This window comes from Parambassis ranga, chromosome 19 (assembly GCF_900634625.1).
Source record: "Parambassis ranga chromosome 19, fParRan2.1, whole genome shotgun sequence".
Lineage (NCBI taxonomy): Eukaryota > Metazoa > Chordata > Actinopteri > Ambassidae > Parambassis > Parambassis ranga.
In genome coordinates this window covers 11,276,149-11,298,477 of record NC_041039.1, presented here as the reverse complement: position 1 = coordinate 11,298,477, position 22,329 = coordinate 11,276,149, and the positions used below count along the sequence as shown (strand labels likewise).

General features: G+C 41.8%; 1 protein-coding gene across 1 annotated transcript in view; it reads left to right on the top strand.

The window, feature by feature from the left end:
* The first annotated feature begins 5,795 nt into the window (after positions 1-5,795).
* ankfn1b (ankyrin repeat and fibronectin type III domain containing 1b) overlaps positions 5,796-22,329 on the top strand; it is a 33,315-nt gene continuing 16,781 nt past the window's right edge. Inside the window, exons 1-2 of the mRNA XM_028431385.1 lie at positions 5,796-5,833; positions 16,849-16,971. The gene's annotated coding sequence lies outside the window, so the exon portion shown is untranslated. The remainder of the gene's footprint in view (positions 5,834-16,848; positions 16,972-22,329) is intronic.

Below are 22,329 nucleotides of genomic sequence, written 5' to 3'. Positions count from 1 at the left end.
CATTTGATTTTGTAAATGAGTCATGTACTCTGGATCATTTGTCCTCACGTTGTTGTGACACACACACAGGCGCACAGAGTGAGGCAGATGACAGTAAGTGGAAGTGAAGTGCTGACAAGGGCACATCAATTTATAGAGAATATGCGGACATGACAACAAAACTATGTCTTCTGATTCATCTGAGGTGAAGCCTGTTGTTGCTGGTGTCTATAAGTGAATGGTGCACGTCATTACTGACGTTAGGAACGGATCCCTTGCAGGGGTTTTATTAACTCAAACAAATTAACTCAAACAACAACAAATAGCCCTGTGTTATTCATATTTTCTACTTTAATTTCCTTACCAAACTTGACTTCTACATTTTCTGTTTTATTCCACAATAATTTATTCCTGCCTTTCATGTTATTTTCTAATTTGCAGTTCTCTTTTTCTTTGTTGCTTTTTCCCCTTGTTGTCATCAACTTTTCCATGTTCAAAGCACAAGGCGCAGACTGCAGAGCTCCTACAACAAGCCATCGTTTTCTTTGTTGATAATCCAAGTGCTTGGCTGGATGATAGTACAAAAAGCCAACCCATCTTAACGGATTCCAGGCCCCCTTTCACAATGTGACTTTTTTATTATTACAAGTTGCATTTAGCGTCAGACTTGAGTTATTTCTCAATCCAGCTCTCTTCCAAGATCTAATGGGCAATTATCTGTGGAGGAGAAGTTAATGGGTGTCCCATTTCACAAAGTCCCCAGTTATTTATGTCAATGAGCACCATTGTGTGGAAACGTGGCAGACCCGTGCTAACCACTCGACTTGTTTAGATTTTCTCTAAGGAATCCCACACCCATTGTAAGCCAGCAATAACCACAAGACCAGTGTGTGTGTTTGTGCAAGTGTCTGTCTGTCTGTGTGTGCCCGGTGTAAGATATCCAGTGTGTGTATAGATCAATGTGTACATTAATGCACAGACATGATGAAAGTATATACTAGCAGACACACACACACTGGCAACCCCAGTACACACAAACCCATATAAACAGACGTCCTGCCTCCCACATACACTCACCACAGACACTTACACAAGCAGAACTGTAGACCTACCACCACATACTCAGACCCCCCCTTACACATACACGCACATTCACACACGCACATCGCTAGAGACCAGCAGCCACATATGCAGGCACCCCCCCCCCCCATACACACACACACTCACACAAATATATATGCAGAACCAGAGGCCGACCACCAGCATCAACACCCACAGGCTCGGGCTTGGTGACATCATGGCTTGGATGACAGCACGTCTTCCAGCCCCATTAGTTTGATTGTAGGTGGCTCCGCCGCAGTGATTTATGGGTAAATATCCATAGTCTCTGCTGTGTTGATTTATGAGCCATGTTTGGTCCCTTTGGTCCCAAGACCACAAGAGTTGGGAGGGGGAATCCTATACAAATAATGACATTGTAAAAGTGGAGACAGTGATGCAGAGGGGGGGAGAAGAACCACCCTGTCACTCTCTCATCACACAGAGCTGCTGACATGTTTTGATTGGTCACAGAAATCAAAAAGCATGACACAACGTGTATGTCATTAAAAAGTAGACAGAAGTATTCAAAGTCTTTCAATACACCTGCCCACCTGCACAGTGTACCTGTTGAACAACCTGCCTCCATTCATCTTCATGCTATTCTGTCCATTTGTTACTAATAATGTATGTGTGTGTGTGTGTGTGTGTGTGTGTGTACCCCTGCTACCCATGGCCCTTGTCATCTGTTTTCTTTTCTTCTTTTTTGTGCCTTAAAAGTGTCTGAGTTTTTTATAAGCCCTATTAATTCTGCCTAACACCACAGTGGAAAATGGATTAGCTCAAAAAAGAAAAAAGAACACGCTGTTCGCATCCTCCATCATCCTCACGTCTGTTAGTGTTGGTTTACCAAACCTTCATTTAAATCTAAAACACACCTACTCATTTTTTTGTAGACAGATGTGATTTGGTTTAATGTTCCATCAACAGAAAACATTGTATATTGCTTGCAGGGCAGAATTGTTAACTATAAACAGTCAAGGTGTCGCTGTAAATTCTAAGTAGCAGATTTATTAATCGCCTTTGTTAGGGGGCTTGCTGGTGCATACGGTGCATCCTTCAGCCAGCTGTCACACTCTTCTCTCAGGAGCCCACATGGTAAAGGATACACTAAAAGGCCAAAAGGAACCCACTGAGAGGCCTTCGAGCAATATGTGTGTGCATGTGCAGATGTGCATGTATGTGAATTGAGTTTATTTGTCAGGCTGTGTGTGTGTAATTGATGGACTCTTGCTGTGTGAGATATTTTTAGTAAAGCTTCTTCTTGACTGGCAGGTGTTTGGACAACCTGCTGCTGCCTCTCAGTGCTGCAAGCTGGGTTCTCGCATCTCTTCCAGTTTCAGTCCCTAAAATTGGCAGGTGGATTGTTTTTTTCTTAAGTAAGCAGAGGTGGGTGGAGGTATAGATGGATGGACATAAGTAGAAATAAGGTGATAAAAAAAGAATATTTCCTCCTGTGTAGACTTTAAGAACACTGCCAATATGTTTGACATTTCTACCAGCTATGACTAATGTTCCCTATACCACTGTGTACTCACTCTCTGAACAATGAGGTGGCAGAGATTAGTCTGTGCCCACAGACACTGAAAAGCACAGTGACTCATAATACACCATACACATGCACATACTGTATTTCTTACATAGACACACAGAAACTCTCTCTCTCCCACATTAATTAAAGGTCACTACGTACATTAATAATGTATTACTGAACTGATTTATATTGACATACAACAGATATAAAAGACTTGCCCGTTGCTGTAAGATATTGTCTACACCTCAGTTGTTATGTGGGTCATAGTCATAATCTGTTACTCCACCACTGGGTCTGTTGTGTCTTGTGCAGCCAGTGTAGATGGCAGTACTTGTTGATTTGCTCTTAACTTTCAAATGTGTTTCGTGATGTATATGTTTTGCACTACCTCAAGTGGCCACTAGAGGCAAGTCAGTCCCTAGAGACAGCCACATTGAATTGTCCATCCGTAAAGCAGATATGAAGATGCTTACAACCTGGAGGTTTCTGTTTTACACTACATCTGAAAACGTGCCTTAGTAAACATTTGATTACATAAACTGTCTATCTATGAATAACTTTAACCAATCAAACCTTGTCCTTACTAAGTACTTGTAGTTCCTCTCTGTAGCTTGCTGTAGTGCTGCAAGATGGATTGCGTTGGGATCTCATGCTCTTGTAATCTTGTATACCTCCAGCTGCTTTCAAGACTAGCTCTTGGTGTCTTTACATAATGAAAACAAGTTTAGCTATTTGTTAGCTTTAGAAAACGGCACACAAAAACATATATAAGATAATTAGTTGATTGTTTATTTTCTGCAAACTCTGAGTTGTCCTTCAAAGCGTAACTGTTTTTTTTCTACATTTAATGAGCTGAATGAAAAAGTCAACCGAACAAAAGATCTTCGGAAACGCATGTAAAGGAATTCTCTAAATGCCATTGTTAAGCATTTATTGCAAATCCTCCTCCCGTTGCTGTGGCTTAAATGTGTCAGGTTGCCCAAGGTGATCCTGAAGGTACAACAAGGAAGTCTCCTTCATCCATCCATATCTGTTCTCTCCTGTAACCCCCCCCCCCACACACACACACACACACACACCCCTTCCCCTTTACTGTCTATAATGAGCATTTCCTCCAACTCCCCCACCACCTATTCTATCACTCCCCCCTCCCCCCTCCCCTCCCGTTCTTCCCTTCACTCTGTGTGCAGAATTGGAGAAGCTTATCGCCTAGCAACTACAATTAAAGTACAACAAGTCAGTGGCAGTAGCAGCCACCGTTGGAGCAAGCTTCGCAAACCTCCGTGTGACCAACAGCTTTAAGCAGAAGGAGAGGAAAAATCCAGAGAGTTGCAGGGAGAGGGAGGGAAACAGAGCTGGAGAGTTGAAGTAGAACAGGTGAACAGCAATTAGAGTCACCACAGAGAGGACTTTGGATTTTTTTTTTTTCCAAGACAAGGGAGAGTGGAGTAACGTCCTCCGACTGGGTTTACTAGGTTGGACTCGACAGGTATGTGTACGTTGGAATTAACAGATGCAAAGTGAAGGTGTTCCTCAGATATGATGCTTTATGTCTACTGTACTTTTTTCTGGCTTTAAAAAAACACATTTAAAGGGGATTATCTTTTTGAGGCTTTTAGCAAAGAAACAGAAAATACTGTCTGTGCTTCCACAGCTGTGAGGGATATTTTTGGCAGCTTCTGTAAAGGTATGTGCTCAAACACCTGCTTCCACACACACTTAGGAAGATGCTAACTTGTGGCTAAAGCTGCAATCTGGTGACTTACTGAAAGACAAACGCAATGATTGATTCCTTTTTGTTTATTACAATCACACCCATGCAATCCCTTTCATATGGTCTCTGTATATCTGTTGTCTTAATGATCTCATCTACTGTACAGAAATACATCCTACAAAAAAGCCAGATAATGATCACCCATATGCTCTCTGCTGTCATTTAAATAAGTGACTGAGATGTTAACGCTCTGGTAGTTGTCAGGTGTGAGTGCTTCTGCTACCTGGGGGAGGTGAAAGGTTAGTCGCTCTATATGCCACATCCTGTCCCCACCAGGAGGATGAAACTTGTATGTATACATACAGTATATGCACAGGAAAGTCAAAATGTCAATGCACTACACAGATAAAAGCACACACACATTTAAAATGTGAGCGGAGTCAAAATGTCACTGTGATGCTCACATAAAAGCACACACACACACCTGATCTCTCTGATGTTCAGTTTGAGATTCAAAGAGAAAAATCAATGTATTATCCGACACTTAAAATTAAAATGTATCCTTAAATGATTTCCAATTATGAATAATACATATAAATTGTCTTTGGTATTAGCTAATGGTATGAGTCAAGTATTAGAGAAATCATGACTTAATGAAGTAAATGTATATTTGAGAAGGTCAGTGCAGGTCTTCTAACCGTGGTCATGATCCTAATTGCAGTCCATTTACATTTATTAAGCCTTAATTGAACATTGCAGCCTTCATTTAACATTTACTTCAGTTCTGTATCAGACTTCCTGGTAAGTAAGGGTTACACTGGGCTACAGGATGATTGACAGGCTCTCACACTAAGGGGTTCAGTTTCACCTTAGGTATTATTAGACGCTTTTAATGGCATGGATTTGTGTTATTTCCAACTAGGAACACAGTTTTAGTCAAAAGATGTCTTTAGCCTAAGGCCACGTGTGTGTGTGTGTGCTTTGTGTGCACAGTTCATCTCAGCATGTGTCACCTCTGAGTGTTACACAGCTCCGGAAGATGTGGACAGCAGGGGATACAATACTATATGTGTGTCTGCACCTGTGTGTGTGTCTTTGTGTGAGTGTGTGTCTAATAGGTTGGTGCTGCCGGTGGTGTTGGGCACCCTGTCGAGCAGAGCTGGCAGGAAGTATTAGTTTTGCACTTGGACTGAGCTGATGTCATCATCAGTAAAATAGATTATAAATGTGTCTCTCCCTTTATTCTTTTTCTGGATTCACTTTTTCTGTGTGATTGATGATGTCACTGATGATTTGATTGGTGTTGCCCTAAGGGTATTGAGACATATATTAACTGTTGATCACCCCAACTGGGAAAAGCAGGATGTCTGCAGGATTGTTGAGTTTCCTTCTTCATATATATATATATATATGGATGGGTGTTTACATGAGGAATTCTAATGTCTGTTTTTCTTCACTTGTTTCCAGAGTCTGGGCTCTGCTGACCGAAAGGAGAATCAGAACAAAAAGTAAGTCCCATCTGCTCACCTGCCCATTCTTATATTCCTCCAATTTGTTCTTTATTTTGGTGTTAAATTTCAAAGGGTAATTGGATGAAATAAAACAATACTTATGCTGAGTTTTGACAGGTCCGTGTAAAAATACAATACATTACATGTTTATCTGGCACTCCAAATGAATGCAGGATATGGGAGAGAGCCATCATGCACTCACAAGCACACGGTTAGAAGCTGATTATGTGTCAATCCCTTGTGTGGTCAAACAAGAATGTTAGGCAGCTCCATTTTCACTAGTTTGAAGAATTTGTCCTGATTCATGTGCGTTGAGGCGCCAGTTAAGTCTGCCTAAGCCTGACCCATAATCCATTCCATAACAATAATACTGTCATCTGTCATTACGATTTTCAGCGTGGGATCAAAATTGAAATAAATAGTCACACACTGAAATCATTTCTGTAAGATCCTGAAAAAAAAACTAGGTTCCTGGGCCGTGCCTCTGACCGCAGCACGTACATCGTGATGGTTTGTGATCCGGTCCGATTTAAGATGCTACCATCAAATTTGCACACTTTGGTGTTTAATGGTAACATTTATTCAATATGGACCACAAGTTCCATATATTCCATCATAAAAATATACCACTTGTCTGTAAGGTCCAATAATAAGTAAGAAACAATCATTGAATCATTAGAACTCTGCATTTGAGACACTTTCTCACTGTGATGATGGGACAGGAACTTCTATCAACAAAAATCGGCTATATGCTTTAGTTTCCTAGCAACCCATCATTATGTTCATGGCATATTTTTTCCCCTATCTGTCTCTAAGTGGTGTTTTTTTTTCTGGTGGCCGAGTTGCTATTCTTTATCTCTGTGTATCTGAAAGGTCCTTGTTGGACTGATAAAATCCATTTTTGTTTATTAGTTGGCTTCCTTTCAAAGCTTTGAGTGCAACCTGTGTTTTTTTTTTCTTCAGTACATTTAAGCTGACATAAACAGGCTCTTTGAAGCCATTGATTATTTATTTTTGACAGGCAGTCTCAGCTTTGAGCTGTACATCTGAACTGTCTGTGTTCACATGGTTTCATAGCAACAGGCTTTTCCCGATGAAACACAGAAAAGTGTGTGTACCTGCGGGAGATTTGTGTGTGTGTGTGTGTGATGTCCTCAAGATACCCAGCTGCATTTTATTTGGAACTTTAACACAAAATAAAGAGGGAGTAATCAGGCCCAATCACAGAACCCTCTCTGACTCTTTGGTTTACGTGTTTGACTGAAAATGTTTCCCAAATGTGAGTCTCAATTGCTGTCGGGGTGGATGGATAAAATGTGTACTTTTGTTGTTGTTGTTGTTGTTATATGCTACAATGGATCATGTACAGACTTTGCTGGCACAACGAGCACTTACTGTGCCAGAAGTCTGAGACATCTGTTGCCAGGAGACGAGCATATGTGTCATCAGCGGAGCCATCATGGCATGTCAAGTAACGGGTTTCATCCCGAAAATGACTGAAATGGGTCTGTTCAATATTCTGTTTGATTCAGTGGCATGAGCATATACATAAACACACAGTGTGCACACACATTTAAGTGCATGATTTTCATCTTAAACTTATTATTAACCTAAGGAAACAAACAGGCAACGATGCATTTGTTTACCCGTTGAGTGCATGCTCTTTAATATCACATCAGCATTAACAATCACTTCCTCTGCTTTCAGTCTGCTTTTCTGTTTTCACAGTCAGTATATCACGTATGCTGTTCTCAGTCAAACTTAGCCTCATAATGTCGAATAATAATTTGATACGATTACTTCAAAGATGGATCAAAGATGCAGATAGTGTAAACACTATCCAGTCCAGGCTAGTGTTTGATTTCCTCTGCTTCTTATCAATGAAAGTCTGCTGCTATAAAGAAGATCATTCATGCCTTTATTACATTCTGCTTGGATCCATTCAACTTTCTTTTTACAGGCTTTAGCGGGTAATCGCTGGATCTTTTACAAGTGGTCCAGAATGCTTCTGCAAAGCTTATTACCAGATGTACCAAAAGGTTTCACATTACATCTATTTTGATATCTTCCTCCACTAAGTCAGAGGCATGGAGCGTTTTTGCCACAATGTAAGGGGGGTGGAGGGGAGTAGTTTCCAGTATGGATGTGTATCTGGCTTACTTTTGATTTTTAAAGCTTTAAAATCATAATGATTTGATTATTTTCTACATGTATAGAAATTTACAAAAACGTTCGCGTGCACATTTAACTGTTCTAAAGGAGGGATGGAGGGATTAATGGCGGGATGGAGGAATGGAGGGAATAATGGCGGGATGGGTTACGGCAGGCGTCATGGAAGCTGCTGAATGCATTCTTTCATGGATAGAGGGATTTAGGTACAGATGTCAAGCAAGAGAGAATTTGATTAGACTAATTTATTCACAGGAGTAGACCGTGTAATTGTTCTCATATGTGTGGTGACGTAGGTGTGTGTTGTGTAGGTGAGTGACTTCAGATACAGGAAGGATCACTGTAGCTCCCCCCCCCCCCCCCCGAATGTACAATCCAAGACAAATTTAAGCACAAAGATAATAAGACTGAGGGTTCCCACTATCTGACCGGTGTGTAACACATTCCTTTATTTGTTCCAACCTTTTTTTTTTCCAAGGTTCTGAAATCCCAGCGTAAATACATGCTGAGGAGTATTTACAATACAGTGGTAATGGTGGTAGGAGAAGGAGCTAACTCAGCAAGCCTGAGGGGACTGCTGCTGCAGTGGATCCCGTTTGTGTGCACACATATTTTCAAAAAAGCAAAGTGTGTGTTTGTAGCTGTACTGTTTATCCAGCGCTGTCTCATAACATAAAGCGGGCATGATAGTAAAATATATTCAACTATCTGTGTGTGTGTTTATTTGATGTGGCTTTGGCTGTAGTGATGTTGGGTTGTTTGAGAACTTCCCAAGAGCAAGCAGCCATGCCAAAAAACTGAGCAGGCAGAGACAGACATTGTTTTTGTGTGGAGTGTGTGTGTGTGTAGTGAGTATCTGTGAGTATCTTCAGACAGAAACACTGAAGAAAGACAGCTTAATTTGAGTGCTTGAACATCTCTCTTCTATGAAGCAAAGCCTTTTCCATTCTGACTTTTAATACAAAAGTATGCAGATACACACACACAACGGCACAGCATACAAACATCCTCACAACCACATTAGCAATGGGAGTTCTCAGGGAAAATTTCTTTCTATCATGTTGCACAACAACTTCTTTACCAAACCTCTCCCTGCAGTTTAAAACCACACACATCAAAATCTGATCAGCTTTCCCAAAAACATCTCAACAACTTTGGATCCTCATAGTTTGCTGGCGTACAATTACAAACATGATTTCAGGATTAAACTGCATTTAGTGTGTATAAGCCAACTCAGCATTTCAACCGCAAATCACAATTTTAAGGTCGCTTAAGAGAGACTTGTTGAATTCACGTTTTCCCACCAGAAAGAAAGGTGGAAGTAATTACGCTGAAGATATACTGAAACAGCATGTCAGTGTGCACAGAGGTAATCTAATGTTAATCTGCCTGCAGAGTGTGGCACAAGTTGTAGTAAAAACAAAAAAAAAAGAGGAATGTTTAGAATGCTCCTTGACTCATGCTGCCAAAATTTGCCAATATTGTTTAAATGTCGACTGGAAAAATGAGAACTTTCCTCAAGTTTTTATCTTTGAGATAGACCTTTGGTTCTCACAAGTATAGAAGGGCTACACACGTCTCTCTCCCTCCTCGAGGTTTCCTCATCCTTTCCAGCATAAATAATCCCTTCAGTCTGCTGGCTCAACCCTGATTGGAATCTCGACGCCGTGCTCAATTGTGGCTGGATGAGGGAAAAGCAGGGTGCCCTGAGCATGTGTGTCTGTTTCAAGGCCATAAATATAATACCAATAAGGGTGTCCATCTCCATCAGGCCAGGCCTCTAAAATCCTCAATTTAAAACTAAGCCTGGCACACAGATCCTCACTGTATTATTCACTTGAATAATTGCACATTTGCGGTAATTTGTAAAGAGATATATTCTGGAGAACATGCAGACTCTCATATTCACACTTTTCCTTTTATTCACCACTTAACTAGTGTTAGTGAGGCATGAACCTTTGCAGACCAGCAGCCATGCTGCAGGACTAAATGTACTACAGGGGGTTAAGATCCAGGCTCCACAAAGTTTTATCAGCTTTTCTGTGTCCTAGAGGCGGCCAGCTGGAGTCTTATATGGAGTTTTATATGGAGATTGTGTGGATAAGTTAAGATTGGGTGCAGAATTATTAGTGGGTTACGATGTCATGTGAAGCTGTGTGGTGATTGGTTGCTGTTGTCAAGTCATTGTAGATTTCTGACACCACTGACAAGACTTACAGGTGCAGTGAGATTTATACATTTTTGCATTGGTGCGTGTGTTTCCTAGATTGGAGCTGGTGCTCTGATGCTAACGTCAGTGGGCACTATACAAACTGCCAAACACTCATTTGGGTGTTACCACGTGATAGCTATACACCACATTACTTTCCTTCAAATGACACTCGACATTATCTCACTGATCTCATTCCACCAAACCAAAAAAAAAAAAAAAAGCGAGTGGAAAGAGAAAACTGTGGTACTGTTTGCTTTGCCCCTCCTCTCTCAGTGGCATCGGTACTCCAGCTAGAGACTCTAATAATTTGCTGGATTTCACGTGCTTGTCAGCTCAATTCAAGATTAATTTGAATGCAAATCCATCATTGGTATATCTCACTGTGTTGAGTCAGCCTTATGCCACACATCAAACACAGAGGGGGACACAGGGGGAATGGTATCAAACCCGACACCACAGGGAGCCAACCAAAGTGAATTCCTCCCTCATTTTTGTCTCCCTGACAAATTCTGTATGTGCCGACTCTGTGGAAAACAGCAGAAAGAGAAAGCAAAGTAATAAAAGAGAGACAGCTGAAGAAGAAAAAGAAAAAAAAAAGATGAAACGATGAGTGTGACTCAGAGACATGCACATGAAGGCACAGAGGGAATGAAGCTGAGATGGAAATATATCTGTTTACCATAGTGGGTGGTTGGGTAACATATGAGAAGACGCGTGTAGGATGATAACAGAGTCCCTTCCTTTGGCACGTAGCAGTATGATTAGATCATTAGCACTTGAAATTGAGGCAGTTATTGTTAAGATTTATTTGTCAAGGCAATAAACTGGCTGTTAAATGGCTCCCTTCTTCTTTGGACCCATATGCATGCTGGAACAATTATCCATCCCATCTAATAACAGCAACAACTCTGTCTTAACTTTTTAGTTTTAGGATTTCTAAGCATTATTTACAATAAGAAGCCATAGGAGTGCAACAGGTATTATACAACCAGCAGCTGTGTTATTGCTTCTTCTTAATTGACCCTCACAGCTAACGCTACCAACGGCTACAGCCACTCAGATAATGTAACTGTATCACAACCGAAGGAGAAGCTTGTTAGCTCAAAGAAATATCGGCATGTTTTATTGGTGGGACCTCAGTCCAAGTGAAATAAAAGCAGGCCTATTCCATGTAGAGAGACGTACACACAGACATGGGTTTGGATAGAGATGGCGAGTGGAAAACAAGGCTTTCTTTGAGCAGATTTTAATTAGCAATGTTCATAGCTTGGCTGCACTCTTTTATGATTGGACCACTGAAAGCCTTTTTGTTTGCCTAATGAAACACATTGAGGAGTATGTTCATGAATTAAACTGTGCCCGGCATATGCACTCACAGTACCAACATTTGCATCCTTTTTTTCCCCCTGCATGTATCTGTTATATGGGCTGGAGCCTACATTCTTTCTGGTGTATTTAGTATTCCACTGGTAGGGATGAGAAGACATAGCAGGAGACAGAGATGAAAGAACTCCTATTGCTTTGTTTTCTCTCTTTTCCAAAATAGTTGTTTTAGGTAGGCAGCCATTGCCCATAATTGCTGAAATAGGGTCAGGTATTTGTCTACCCTACTCATGATTTACTATAGTGTCTGTGCCTTAGTAATCTGACATAAGATCTGTGGTTAAGAGCAGCCTAAGCCTCAGACAGACCACATAGATTGTTTAATGCACACAGCATTCAGCTGGTTTCAGTGAGATCCCCTTATAAACTCACACAAAACCCTCTGTATGACTTGAGAAGCTATGCACAGCATGTTTGTCTGTGTTTTCAATAATCCAGGCAACTGTTAAAATGCAATTTTCACGATTTCTAATTTTTTTGTCATTTATTAATTTGATAAATAACATTTTAAAGATCTTGCAAGACAAGACTTAACAATTTAGTAGTTAGTGAAAAACTGTGTCATCCACCACTGACTCGTTGAGCTGCACTGTTTTCTGGTAGAATTCCACACGGTCTTAACTCTCTCCCAAATAGTGGGTTACTGAGGCTATGAGCGGGGTCAAAGTGCGCCGCCAAAAGCTTTGTGTACTGCGAGCAAGAACAATCCGTTCTTTAGAGTAGCCTCTGCACATGAATACCTCTGAACAGTTAATAGCTGCCATGGTAACAGAGCAGAGAGTGGATAGTGACATTATAGGTGAGTTGTTTGCGAGAAAGCAATCCGATGCAGTGACACTACGTGTGTGTGTGTGTGTGTGTAAGCGTTGAAGGTGTGTATGTTTACTCCGTATCATCGCACAAGCCATTCAGAGCTGACAAAAGCACTCTTGTGCCACAGGATTGGGGAAAGTTACTAATGCTGGAAAGATCATAATCTAAGTCACATTGGAGGGAGGCTTTCAAAGAGCAGAGAGATATTAGGAGTGGTTATCGTATCTTACAGTCCATGGCTGTGTCAAATGCGGAAGCAAAGACAGTGTGATAAAATACTAAAAATACACTATTTTTTTAATCTATGTTTTTTTTCGCATCATTCAGAAATATCTCAAGTGTCAACTCAATGCTAGCAGTTCACATGCCTGTGGGAAGAGCACAAATACAACACACCCCTTATACATAGCGCTGCCCCCTGGTGGCTGGATGCAGTAACACCACATCCACCCTGTTAATGGATAGGATATGAAACTAGCTAAACCCTAAAAGTGCTAGCTTGTCATTTCTTACTTTAAAATAAGTATGTCTAAATACATAATTTACTGCACTGATTGATGACTAATCCTGCACACAGATTTTGTGTCCAATGAAATGCATTTGTTGTGTCCCTCACCAGCAATACTGCACCGTCTGAGGTGGGTTGTGCCTGCTAAGACCAATGAATGGCGAGTAGGCTTCCAGTAATAAAGTAATCCATTCATTAGTTGTTGAAACAATTTCAAGACCACAAATGTCAACCTTAGAACACAGCGTTTCAGAGTGCCTGTACTAAAACTAATGCCAGTCGATCTAATCTTCAGATATTTCCCTGGAGTGGGGGACCGCAGAGGTTATTAGGATTCATCCGCCGGGCACCATGGGTATCTGGACTAAATTTTACTGCAATCCGTTTAATAGTTGCTGAAACATTTCACTAAAAAAAAAAAGTCAACTTAATGGTGATGCTAGGAGAAAAGACGGGGGATCACCGAAAGTCTGCAGGCTTCATCATCTCCAGACCGCAAATGTCTCTGTAAAATCTCATGGCAATCCATCAAACAATTGTTGAGATATTTCAGTCTGGACCTATGACTTGACAGCTTTACTAAGAGACTGATTTTAGCCAAGTGTAGGCTTTCTTAGGCAAAACTGGAACAGAGTAAAACAGAATCAAATAAAATAACAAAAATAGATATGTAATGTAAGATAGTGAAATGGTGTATTAATGCAATATTTTACATTGTATTCTTGTATCCACTCAAAGTCAAAGAAAATAAAAGAAAGCTTTCTCTGCAGGCCTTCTGTCAGTGCACACGTGCTGTGCAGCTTTGCTCAGTGAGTGATCCGCATTCTACATGCAGACTGAAATGACTTAATGGCCTTTGTCTGTGCTCACTGGGAGGAAGGGAAAGCAGCAGAGGTGTGTGCTGACAGGTACATTTACAACAACATTGCAGTTGTAAATGTGGGATTTTTTTTTTTTTGCACCAGTTCCCTCCTTTATCTGCACTGGTAGGATCACATTGCTCCACTGTCATATCTGATTTGATACTTCCTTCTCTTGCCTCATTACTAGAATAAACAGCAATTAATCAAATCATTGATTTCTCAAACTGTAATCAACACCAGGGAAAAAAATGAAAGAGAAAATATAAGTCTGATGAGAGGATAATCGACCGGGATATCCTGCGCGGGCCTCTAAGGGGATTGCATCATCACAGTGTGCCTGCTGTGATGATGTTATCAGGGACAGCTGCATGGGGTGGAGCCAGAGTTGAGGCTCTCATGGAGCCAAGGGGCAGCCAGTTGCCAGCAGATCCGCCTCCGCTGAGACCCACCTGCTCCGCATGTGCAGTTTCCTTCTAAACCCCTCAAAGGGATTCCCTGAGTCCTCTTCTGTGTCCACTGGCCCCCCGTGTCTTTGAAGTCATGATCCTGTGTGTTTTCATAGCATTGACGTTCTTATCCTACGGTCATGTCGTGTCATGTGTTTGATCCAAAAGTCTGTTTGAAGTTTTTCAAGGAACTCTCACGGGCCAAACCGATTCATCGACGATGAATCCAAACCAATCATTCCTCATGCATGTTCATGCATCTTAATTGTTCAGGCCAATGAAGTCTATAGTTTATGTAAATGGACATCAGTTATTGGCAGTAGCTTGTTTGCACAGGGCAGTGGTGCTAATTTAATTAAAAGCCCTTGAAGAAGAGGCCCAGCCTTGCTTAATACCATCAATTAGAGGTTTCTCTGCCATCTGACTAAAATCCCACACCCCATTTGAGTGATTCATACAGGAAAATATGCCTCTTTGTCTTCGAGGTCAACCAGCTCTTTAGAGATGTTGGCACTGGGTCAGGAAACAGTAGTTGAGGGTGTAGGAGTGGGAACGCAGACTGTAGGACTGTGGATTGTTCTACTAGATAAGCCATAGCATGAGGTCATTTTGAATGAGAACTCATGCGCTTATGGCACAGGGAAACAGCTGGTCTGGAGAGAAACATCTTCTTGAGCATCAGAGAATATTTTTCAGGACTTCATTCCATCCGAAGAATCGCTTCCCAATTGTGTATAAATAGAACTGCTTTTTGTAAAATATGTATTCATGCTGCCTGTCTAGGATAGGCACTGTTTAGACAGAGAAAAATTTGGCGATAATTCAATCTCACTGAAAAAAATTGGGGGAAAAGGTGTTAGCACTTAGCATGCAACTTTAAAGAATCTTAATTCAAAAGGTCATAGCAGTGGTTTATTCATCTCTACAGGGAAATTTACAGGCCATGATCGATTTTCATCTTTTTAGTAGTGAGTAATCATTCTCTCCAATCCGATCTTCCATAGAACCATTTTACATGACAGGACAATCTCAGACCTTCTGTCCTCTTTCAGTCTTCTGGAGGAAAAACATATAAGTTACTTATTCAAGGTTTAGTCTGACTTCTGCATCAGAATGCCAAAAAAACGCACATGTGACTCGATGCCAATTTAATTAGGCGTGACCGGCTGAAACATCATGCTGTCATTCATCCATGTCACTGCAAGAACTATTGTGTACAATTTCATAAATCCAGTTTTATCGAAGCCTTATGTGAACTGTTATTTCTGCAGCGTCTCACAAAAGGCAGCGACAGCGAAGGCAGATACAAGTCCTGTGTTTGAGTGGCAGGGAGCGCCCCATTCATCTGTACGAACCATTCCTGTAGTTTGTCTCCAACAGAGATCGCCATGGAGACTAAAACGCTTTTTGGCTCCGCTTTAGAGGAGATCTATGTATGTGTGTGAGTATGCATGAGTCATTATTAGGGATGTTTTACCATTTCATAATAAAATGGAAACAGCATGTGTGTGAGATTAGGAAGAGGGAAGAATTTCTTACAATGCTTGGGCGTCATTATGAGAAAAAAGTGTTTGTGTCTCGCAAAGCTTTGACTTACCTTTAAAGTATTCACATTTTGTTTTCTTTTTGTCTAAATTTATATAAAACTCTGCTTATTGTGTCTGTTTTTTTAAATTGTGCCTCTCCAAGCTTGGCCCTTTAATAGAGAATATTATTACATTTTGATTAGTCCCCAAAGTTACCACAGCAATATTGCAATGCTGAGTCTCATCAAATGTGTCCCTAGCTGGAATGAAAGAAATATTACATTTCCTGTTTTTAATTTTGAGCAAAAAGTTGAACTGGGACACTGGCAGCCCAGTAGAGGAGATTAAAATGTGTGTGACTCCACATTTTTTTTTCCTGTGAAAAAGATTTGAAGAAAATTAGGCAGGAAGCATGCGGCTTTCCCTGAAACCTAATGTTTCCACCGGGAAACTGAAGCATTGTTTCACTGTTTGTCAACTTCACTGACTGCATATTCATCGAGTAGTGGGATTTCAGCAAAACTGAGTTAAGTTTGAATCATATTACTAAGGTATTCGTGTTCCACAGCAACGTTCAGACCTAGCGGGGCTTCATGTCCCTTCACAAACTGTCACTTTACTTTGCTTCATTTGCAACCCCTGACCCTGTTTTGAATGCCTGACCTTAACCAGTCATTTTCTAAGACATATCCAATCACGATTAAAAATATAACTTAACAACAGGTGGAAAAAAGAAAGCAACTCTGTGTCAGGGGACTTGAACCACTTTAGATACCCATCCATCATCCTCCAACCATCTCCTTTCAGACTTTTGCAGCTTTATTATTTCCATGTTCAGATGATGTTGGGCAAAACTATCACAAGTTCTGTTAAACAGAAACATAACCATGATTGTTGATCAGGCAGATGAATCCACAACCAAATGCAGCATTTTTCATGAGGATGTGCTGAGAAAGGTCATGATTTGTGTTTAAAACAAATGGCCTTCCACAAGATGTTGTAAGACAAAAAGTTTCTTTAAACCATTTTATCCAATCAATGTGCAATTATTTATTTTGTGTAAAAGAGTCTGTTCTTGTTGTGTTCCTCCAGGTCAGAGTCAGGAATCTCCAAATTTACCCATCGTCTCTCCCTCAAAGAACGTCCAGCCAAAGCAGAGAAGACTTCCTCGGATAGGCCTCCAACGTATAGGAGACGATCTCTTAGTGTGGACTGGTAAGAGCACAGACCCTCTCATCATTTTAGTCAGTGTTGCTCCTGATGACTAATTGATCAAAGGCTAACAGTTAGAGCAGAGATAATTTACAGATGAGCCTTGCTCCAATGTGTCTGTTTACAAAGTCAAGGCTTCTTGGGTCCGATGAGGATTGGGTGGGCCTGGTGTTTGGGGCGGGATCAGAGTGGTGATAGGGTACTGTTTTGTCTCTGAGTCTGGGTTTCGTTGAGGAGCGCCAAGCAGCTCCAGTGGCGCCGGCTCATCTTGCTCTTGTAAAGCTCCAGTCTTCAGGCAGCCGATGAAAGGAGTTTGAAAGCTTTCCATCGTGAGGCTGCCTTCCCGTCCCCACCCATGGGAATCCTTCCCAGTCTCCCCTCTTGTTTCCTGGCCTTCACTCATTTATCTATCCATTGATCCTGCAGAACGCCCATCTGGCATCCCCCCCTTGAGCTTCCTGCTATGTATTCTTGGCTCCTTCGTCACACCTCTCTCTCTGTTGGGAACTTTGGCCCAGGTTTAAGAGGATCTTGTACTTCCTTTGCACTTAATTTTATCAAGTTAAAAAAAACTCCAGTCAGTTATAAATGCTTTTTTAGGTTTCTAATTGTTGTACAGGGACTACAGTAGCTATTCAACAGAGTTATTTTGCGGTTTTTGGAGTTACAGGTGTGTGATTCTCAGAGGTCCTATCGAATCGTGCTAGGACCCGGTGTGAGGTCTTACGAGGTCTTTTGTTGGTCTTATGAGACCAACTGTGTGGTCTAGGACTGACACTGCGATGTGTGGTCTGCCAGCAGAAATGTGGTGTTAAGTGTATGAGCACTGAGAGTGTATGTGCAGTGTGAGGTCCTTTAGTTTTTAACAGCTCCATGTTTTTCTCCCATGTTGCTGGAGAGGGGACCTGGCCTTTAAAGTTCAGGCCCTGATTGATGTGGTCTGGTTTTAATGAAACACAGTGGGCAGATTGGACATGCTCATTTATGAGTAGGATAGGGGGGGGGACTTTCTCTGGCCTGAGCCACCGTTGCACGAGTGTAACTGGCCTTTTGTGACATAATAAATAAGGGACCCCAGTAGGAGAGCTTCAAGGTTGAGAGTTGAGTCATGCTACCGGGAGGTAAAGGAAGTTCGGTCCAGGCTTTGACAAGACCAGGAAACAACTCCTCTGGAATGCACATCGTCATGGACGCGGTCAGAAGGGAAACACGTGTGCTAACAGCTACAATTGAAAACATCCCCTTAGTCAGTTGCATATTTGAAATTCTTCAACATTTAAAGCACTTCCTGTAATCTGTGTAACTAATGTTTCCAATTGCGAGGCAGCAACTAAATCTATGATTTTAAAGGGAAATTCTACTGTATGTTGTCCAGGTGAGCTTAGAGTTATAAAATCTCCATGATAATATACAATGAAACAGGAAAGGTTTTTGTTTCATTAAAACTCTACCTAATTTGTTTGTATCAAATGTTGAGAAATTATAGTAAAAATCAGCTGCAAACAAGTAGCTGATGAATCTTCTGCAGACACTATAAAACAGCTAAAGAAAACACTGCAATGTCTGAAGTGAAATGTGGAAATTGTCCACCATTTTTAAATGAAGGTTTCATTATGTTTATCTGCCCCCTCCTTTCGCTCTTTAAATTGAAACTTTAAAGTGTAAAGTGAGACTAGAGGACTATAAAATACCAAGCTGGAAACCAACCAGCAGCCCCTTCGCTGTAAGGCAGTCTCAGGTGGCTTAACACTTTACTATCTATTTAGTGGACCATTGCCATTTATGTCGATTCAAGTCAGATACCCAAACAAACTGTGACTATTAAGGAAATTCTGAGCCAAGGGAGCCCATATACAAGCTTGAAACAGGAGCCGTTTTGTAGCTTTATCAAAGTCTGTGAAGGCTGGCAGAGCCTTGGGAAAATGCGATAATAAAAGATAATGGCGGTGTTATTGTTATTGGTAATCATAGTAAATGGGCTCTAGGGATATGGGTGAGGAAAAGAGTGGAAGGAGGGGGAGAGTAAGGGGTTTCAAGGAGTGCTAAAGGGAAAACAGGAGGGAACCTCTTAAGATTGCTGATGGTTTCTTTTCAGGGAACCATCAGTGGCATTACAACATATAGTAATGGATGGTGCATAGTGGCAGACATGGTCTAACTTTCTGCATAAGTCACCCCTTGTATATGCTTTATGTGCATGACATGGATACTGGACACATCTAGTAGCATTCAAGAGGCAAACCTGGGGTTCTAAAGGGACACTGGTTTGGTTCCAACACAGGGCCAGCAAATAAGTCTTTATTTTCATATCCTCACATGGTGACTGAAATCCAGCCCCAGGCCATCGCCAAAACCCCATGAGCACAATAGAAAAGCAGCCACGTATGTCTGCCAAGCAGTTTTTAATCTCAATATACTCCTGGAGAGGAAACTCTATACATAAGTACTTAAACATCAACACAGCATTCAGAACTCCGCTCAACCAACCAAATCCGCCTCACAAATAAAAGTAGAAAATGGAAAGACTGCACTTGGTACGACACCGGTGGGTGTTTGATGGTAATGTGTGCGGTTATGCAGTATGCACTGGAGAGCTTAAATCCTCTCCATCCCCTGAAGGCCCTCTGCTCAGCCTGGTGCCACCCTGTCTTCAGGGATAACCCCAAGCTGACAGCGCTCTCAGGATGACGTCTTAACTTTGATGGAAGGGAAACTAGCCTGCCCTGTTGGCAAATTAACACAAACACGCACTAGCGGAGTAGCAAAAAAACGCATGTCTGCATGTCTGATTTTCTCCTCGATATTCATGCTCACACATATACATGAGCTAACACACATTGTAATACTTAGCACTGTATGGGGGGAATGGGGGTTACCAAGTGCTAATCCTTATGAACTGTGCACAAAGGGAATAAAAAAAGAACACAGAAATCACCAAAGTCTTAGTGGAAAAAGAAGGATAATGCTCTGGAGGACTGGGTGTAAAGTGGTTTTGGACAGCGTGGCACTTGCCTCATTTGGTTCTAATTTTATTTAATATTCCCCACTTTTTCTTTTTTTTATTCTCTTCAAATGTTTTCTTCTTTCTTCTTTGGCTGAGAGCTGTCAGTTCAAAAGAAGTGGGCAAATGAGAAGGGTTATAAATGTTTTTAGATATTCTGATCAGAACATGTTTAAGTTTCTGCTTCTGTTAGAATGTTACTGCAGTAAAATATTTTTATTGCCTTATTGAAAATGTACAAAAATGTCCCATAGGTCTCAGTTTTAGTGCAGTTTTACTTTTTGAGCCAACACGAATATGAAACCCTCTTAGACCCACTAACATCTGGCTTTGGTCTTTGGTGGGAATAGGTACAATCTGCATTCATTTCAGGGTCAAATAACTCCTCAGTAGTCACTGGTGTTTATCGGCTCCAGCTCCAATCGACAGTGATATAAATGTAATCTTTGTTTTCCTGGCTACTAATTCCATCTGTCTCCATTTCAGCAGCACTCATACATCTACACTGAGACATGATTTTACTTTTTTTTTTTTTACTGGCTCTGAAGAATACGTGCAACATTTTCCTCAGAACAAAACTGTTTATCCACACTGCTTCTTGGACTGTAAAATTCATTTGTTGAGTTGCTGGCGAGATGAGAGACTACAGATTCCAGTCCACATGAGGGAGGCAGAATTTCTGCTAACCTCTCTGTTTTTGGAAAAGTCCTGGGATATTCTCTCTTACATGATTTTACACACACACACACACACACACACTAACACAAGACTGCAATAAACCTGCATACAGGTTGTATCAAATATAAACACAAATGAACACCTCAGACATGCCTGCGCACACACAAATGCATGCAATCACGCATACGTATGTACACACACACACACACATACACACATAGTGTTTTTGGGATGCTGTGGGCTGCACTAAAGGAGATTTATGAGGCTGGCTCCCTCTTGTCCTGTGTGTCTCTGACTTGATACTCTGGTTTCCACTCCAAACCTCAACTCAGCACACAGACACAGAGAGACGAGGGGGGGCCGCTGAGCTGGGGATGGAGGGGCAGTGGGAAAGAGGCAGACTGAAAGAGAGAAGTTGGGGTTGAGGGGGGTGGATGTCAGAGAAGACTGAAATAGGTAAGAAGAGAAGGAGACCCAGAAACAAGTTTGATTGATTGAGACTGAAGTAGATGAAAAGACAGATTGGGAAGATGATGGAAAGAGACAGAAGGAAACTGGACTATAGAGCTGGAAAGAAAGAGGATAGGGAGAAGTTACAAAATAAAGAGTGTGGGAGGAAAGAAAATCCACTCAATGTGGTGTATCTAAGTTTCTGTTTGTGCATGAGTGTGCAGAGACAGACAGTCAGTAGGTCATGAGGGTTAGAGTGGCACTATGCAGGAGGAGCTGTACCCACCTGACCAAAAAAAAAATCATGATTGATTTTTAACATCAGCCCTTCCTTGTCCAAATGGTATGTCCCACCTCCACCTGTCCACCTCCAGCTCCACAACGTGGGTGTTATTCATCCATTCTCCACTCCTGTGGTGATGGCTCCCATCAGTCCCTCCACACAATAATGCTAATTTCATAATGTAGATTCACACACACACACACTGCTGTGAGAGGAATCTGTCACCCTTTGCCCTCTCTCTGTTCACCCATTCTGGAGCATGCATATGTTGGAGAGCATGCATGTTATCTTCTTTACAACGCATCTATCACAGTAAGAAGAATAGTCTCCCCCACCCGCCCATCCAACCACCTCCTGATATCCCTATCCCAGATAAATAGCCGTGGGACTTTAAACATGGCGCCCGGCCGGCGTGTGACTGAGAGAATGAGCCAACTGGTGGCTTCAGTGGCCAGGGGTCGCCCCCACCCCTCTCTCCTCCCTGGCTGGGTGGGTGGCATATGGTGGCCCAGGCAGAGACCCCATTGGTGTGACACACACATACATACTGAGAGACACACAGAAGGCCTGGAGCCACCCAGGCTGGACCCACGATCGCCGTGGGAGACATGGTGTCACCAAGCCTGTGACAGAGGAGGGGTTGTGTGTATGTTTGTGAGGGGTTGTGTGTGTGTCTGTGTGTATATGTGTGTGTGTCTGTGTGTGTGTGTATGATCCCACCTTAGAAGCACCCCCTCCCTCCTGAGAACGCCGGCCGCTGCCCGCCACCCCATCCCCATGGTGACCCCACTGTTGTCTCTGCTCATCAAAATTAGAGAGATTTACCTCTGCATGCACACACAACACATGCACACACACAGAGCCAACAGGTGGCAGGCCTTGCTCGGCACAGCAGGCACACTTCAAAGGTTAAACATACAGCGAAACGCCCACTCTTTCTCTACCATTC